Source organism: Oncorhynchus keta, chromosome 14 (genome assembly GCF_023373465.1).
Source record: "Oncorhynchus keta strain PuntledgeMale-10-30-2019 chromosome 14, Oket_V2, whole genome shotgun sequence".
Lineage (NCBI taxonomy): Eukaryota > Metazoa > Chordata > Actinopteri > Salmoniformes > Salmonidae > Oncorhynchus > Oncorhynchus keta.
In genome coordinates this window covers 52,798,464-52,803,625 of record NC_068434.1, presented here as the reverse complement: position 1 = coordinate 52,803,625, position 5,162 = coordinate 52,798,464, and the positions used below count along the sequence as shown (strand labels likewise).

Genomic DNA, 5,162 nt, shown 5'->3' with positions numbered 1-5,162 from the left:
CAAACCTTTGGCTCTGATAAAGTTAACTGTGCGCGTGATGATGCTCATTACATGCTCCATTTTCAAGGCTTTACCGCACAACGCTTCCTGGTGTATGATACAATGATAAGCTGTCAGCTCACCTGTCGCGTTTTCCTCTTGCATCTTTTCCCGTATCTTCGCCACCAGTCCGCTCCTGTGTCCACACATCGCAGGTGCTCCGTCGGTTGTCAAACCCACGAGTTTTTCCCAAGGCAGCTCCATCTCATTTACACATCTTGACACCTCTTCATACAAATCATGCCCCGTAGTTGTGCCATGCATAGGACGTAAAGCCAAAACTCCTCTGTCACGCTTTAGGCTGGAGTCCACTCCGCGGATGAAAATTGACAACTGGGCAATGTCAGAAATGTCGGTGCTCTCATCCACAGCCAAGGAATATGCAATGAAATCTTTCCCTTTTTCACAAGCTGCTCTTTTAGATTGATGGACAACTGGTCTACTCTCTCGGCAATGGTGTTTCTGCTCAGACTCACATTTAAAAAGAGTTGCCTTTTTTCTGGGCAAACTTCGTCACAAACTTTAATCATGCAGTTTTTGATGAAATCCCCTCCGTAAATGGCCGGGCTGATTTAGCGATCTCTTCTGCCAAAATAAAACTGGCCTTGACAGCAGCCTGGCCTTGTGATTTGGCTTTTTTGAACAGAGCCTGTCGAGATTTGAGGCCTCGTTTTAATTCCTCTGCCTTTTGTAGCCTTTGTTCCATGTCCATATTCTTGTTTTTGTCCGCGTGTTTCGTTTCATAATGTCGTCTCAGATTATACTCTTTCAGTACCGCCACACTTTCTCCACAGAAGACACACAGGTTTTCCAGCTACCTCTGTGAACAAATACTCCGACTCCCACCTTGTTTGAAACCCCGGTTCTCAGTGTCCACCTTCCGTTTTGCCATTTTTGATGGGTATCTGAAAGTTAATTTTACTGTGATGCTGACAACTGCTGTGCCAATAAATATTGAAATGAAGCAGCCTACTGCTCGGTGCGTCACCGTTGCATTGTGGGAAATGTAGTATTGGTGCGTGTAAAATATCTGCGGGCTGCCGGCTTGCTGCGGTCTGCGGGCCGGTTCTAATAATAAATCAAGATCATCCCAGGGGCCGTAAAAACCTTCTCGCGGGCCGGATGTGGCCCTTGACTCTGCATATGTGATTTAGAGCTTGACTCTGACATATGTGATTTATCTCAAATAGACAGCATAGTTTATGGAATCAATTTTTTAGAGCTTGTTCTGTATTTCTGACGTTGCAACTTGCTGAAAACTGTCCAAAGTGTTCATTTCATCTCAAATAGACAGCACAGCAAAAATTGGACATCCAGAGTGCATCAAACATGATTTAGAGCTTGTTTATGGAAAAAAAATTTTTTTTCTGTATTTCAATGTTGCAACTTGCTGAAAACTGTCCACAATGTTCATTTCATCTCAAATAGACAGCACAGCAAAAATTGGACATCCAGAGTGCATCAAACATGATTTAGAGCTTTTTCATGGAAAAAAAAAAATTCTGTATTTCGACGTTGCAACTTGCTGAAAACTGTCCAAAGTGTTAATTCAATCTCAAATAGACAGCACTGCAAAAATTGGGACATCCAGAGTGCAGCAAACATGATTTAGAGCTTGTTAATGAAATTTTTTTTTCTTCTGTATTTCGACGTTGCAACTTGCTGAAAACTGTCCACAATGTTCATTTCATATCAAATAGACAGCACAGCAAAAAATTGGACATCCAGAGTGCATCAAACATGATTTAGAGCTTGTTTATGGAAAACACGTTTTCTGTATTTCGACGTTGCAACTTACTGAAAACTGTCCACAATGTTCATTTCATATCAAATAGACAGCACAGCAAAAAATTGGACATCCAGAGTGCATCAAACATGATTTAGAGCTTGTTTATGGAAAAAAACGTTTTTTTCTGTATTTCGACGTTGCAACTTGCTGAAAACTGGGCAAAGTGTTCATTTAATCTCAAATAGACAGCACAGCAAAAATTGGACATCCAGAGTGCATCAAACATGATTTAGAGCTTGTTTATGGAAAACACGGTTTTTCTGTATTTCGACGTTGCAACTTACTGAAAACTGTCCACAATGTTCATTTCATCTCAAATAGACAGCACAGCAACAATTGGACATCCAGAGTGCATCAAACATGATTTAGAGCTTGTTCATGGAATTTTTTTTTCTTTCTGTATTTCGACGTTGCAACTTGCTGAAAACTGTCCAAAGTGTTCATTTCATCTCAAATAGACAGCACAGCAAAAATTGGACATCCAGAGTGCATCAAACATGATTTAGAGCTTGTTTATGGAAAAAAATGTTTCTCTGTATTTCAATGTTGCAACTTGCTGAAAACTGTCCACAATGTTCATTTCATCTCAAATAGACAGCACAGCAAAAATTGGACATCCAGAGTGCATCAAACATGATTTAGAGCTTGTTCATGGAAAACATTTTTTTTCTGTATTTCAATGTTGCAACTTGCTGAAAACTGTCCAAAGTGTTCATTTCATCTCAAATAGACAGCACAGCAAAAATTGGACATCCAGAGTGCATCAAACATGATTTAGAGCTTGTTTATGGATTTTTTTCCTTCTGTATTTCAATGTTGCAACTTGCTGAAAACTGTCCACAATGTTCATTTCATCTCAAATAGACAGCACAGCAAAAATTGGACATCCAGAGTGCATCAAACATGATTTAGAGCTTGTTTATGGAAAAAACGTTCTGTATTTCAATGTTGCAACTTGCTGAAAACTGTCCACAATGTTCATTTCATCTCAAATAGACAGCACAGCAAAAATTGGACATCCAGAGTGCATCAAACATGATTTAGATCTTGTTCATGGAAAACATTTTTTTTCTGTATTTTGACGTTGCAACTTGCTGAAAACTGTCCAAAGTGTTCATTTCATCTCAAATAGACAGCACAGCAAAAAATGGACATCCAGAGTGCATCAAACATGATTTAGAGCTTGTTTATGGAAAAAATATATATTTCTGTATTTCAATGTTGCAACTTGCTGAAAACTGTCCACAATGTTCATTTCATCTCAAATAGACAGCACAGCAAAAATTGGACATCCAGAGTGCATCAAACATGATTTAGAGCTTGTTTATGGAAAAAATATATATATTTCTGTATTTCAATGTTGCAACTTGCTGAACAGGGGTGTCAAAGTCAAATGGACGGAGGGCCAAATAAAAATTTAGCTACAAGCCGAGGGCCGGACTGTTCGAATGTTCATTGAAAAATTTTTAAATGACGCATATAGTCTAGTGAACCTAATTGAACCTACTGAAAACCTAACAAATATATTCCAATATGATCAGATAAATAAAGCAATATTTTCTTATGGCTCTGTCAGTAATCTTTAATTTTCAACAGACACAAAAGACAAATTTCCTTTATATAAAAATCCCCATAACATGAACATTAAATGAAAGAAACCGGTATTCAAGGCACCATCAGTAGCCTATATTTTCTATTTTAGCAAAAGTGGGCTAAATTTACTTCAAAGAAAAAAACAATAATAGCAATTTTCTATCATCCACTCAACTGAAATATTTTTAAAATATAATTGGATTGAAATACAATAAAATAAAGTGCAAAAATCGATTAATCAAAAACAACACTTTGTTTAAGGAGAAGTAACATGCAGTGAAAACAAATATTAAACTTTAACTTTAAACTTGAACTGAGTAAAAACTCTAAATATGTGATTGCACAGTAATGTTCACTTGTTTGAGGTTGAGGGTGATACTTGGTGGTGTCCCATCTTTTCCACAAGTTCATCAATGTTCGGGGTAAGGCTCTGAGCTGAGGAAATCCTCAGAATTGAGTGGAGGTGTTCAGCAGTAAGTCGACTTCTGTGTGATGTTTTGTTCAAGTTCATCAAAGAAAACAGTTGTTCACACAGGTATGTGCTGCCAAACATAGACAACGTTTGAGCAGCCTGGATGCGCAGCTGGGGCATTGTGTCGGGGAGGAAACGGGCGAACTCCGCAGCACCCACTGCCGCATATTTTGCCCTCAGTGCATCATTGCATTGGAGGTCAATCAACTCCATTTGGAGGTTTGGTGGTGAGCTTTCCACGTCAACAGCAAATGGGTTACCGAGCAGTTCCAACCTGCTTTGTTGTGCTTCAAAGTCAGCAAATCGGCGTCGAAAGTCAGCGGCAAGCATACCTATTTTATCAGCCAACTGTGCGCTCGGGAACGCACTGGTAGAGAGCTTCTCTTTCATGGTCTGGCAGCTGGGAAAGTGGCTCAAATTTTCTTTCCGCATCTGCGTCTCCCACAGAGTCAGTTTGGTTTTAAATGCCTTCACTGTACTGTACATATCAGAGATGACACGATCCCGACCCTGCAGCTGCAAGTTCATTGCATTCAGATGACTCGTAATGTCACACAGAAAAGCCATTTCACACAGAAACATTTCGTCTCGGAGTTGTGTTGTGTCTTTCCCTTTGCTGTCCAAGAACAGACAAATCTCCTCACGAAGCTCGAAACATCTTTGAAGCACCTTTCCCTGGCTTAGCCATCGCACCTCTGTGTGATAAGGCAAATCACCATGCTCCGTTTCTAACTCCGTCAGAAATGCCTTGAACTGGCGGTGATTCAAACCTTTGGCTCTGATAAAGTTAACTGTGCGCGTGATGATGCTCATTACATGCTCCATTTTCAAGGCTTTACCGCACAACGCTTCCTGGTGTATGATACAATGATAAGCTGTCAGCTCACCTGTCGCGTTTTCCTCTTGCATCTTTTCCCGTATCTTCGCCACCAGTCCGCTCCTGTGTCCACACATCGCAGGTGCTCCGTCGGTTGTCAAACCCACGAGTTTTTCCCAAGGCAGCTCCATCTCATTTACACATCTTGACACCTCTTCATACAAATCATGCCCGTAGTTGTGCCATGCATAGGACGTAAAGCCAAAAACTCCTCTGTCACGCTTAGGCTGGAGTCCACTCCGCGGATGAAAATTGACAACTGGGCAATGTCAGAAATGTCGGTGCTCTCATCCACAGCCAAGGAATATGCAATGAAATCTTTTCCCTTTTTCACAAGCTGCTCTTTTAGATTGATGGACAACTGGTCTACTCTCTCGGCAATGGTGTTTCTG

General features: G+C 40.4%; 1 long non-coding RNA gene across 1 annotated transcript; it reads right to left on the bottom strand.

The window, feature by feature from the left end:
• Positions 1–2,085: 2,085 nt before the first annotated feature.
• LOC127907309 (uncharacterized) lies at positions 2,086–3,197 on the bottom strand. Its single transcript, XR_008064110.1, has 2 exons — positions 2,761–3,197; positions 2,086–2,631 (listed from the first exon to the last, which is right to left on the bottom strand). It is a non-coding gene; the product is annotated as an uncharacterized LOC127907309 (long non-coding RNA).
• Between the last annotated feature and the right edge of the window lie 1,965 nt (positions 3,198–5,162).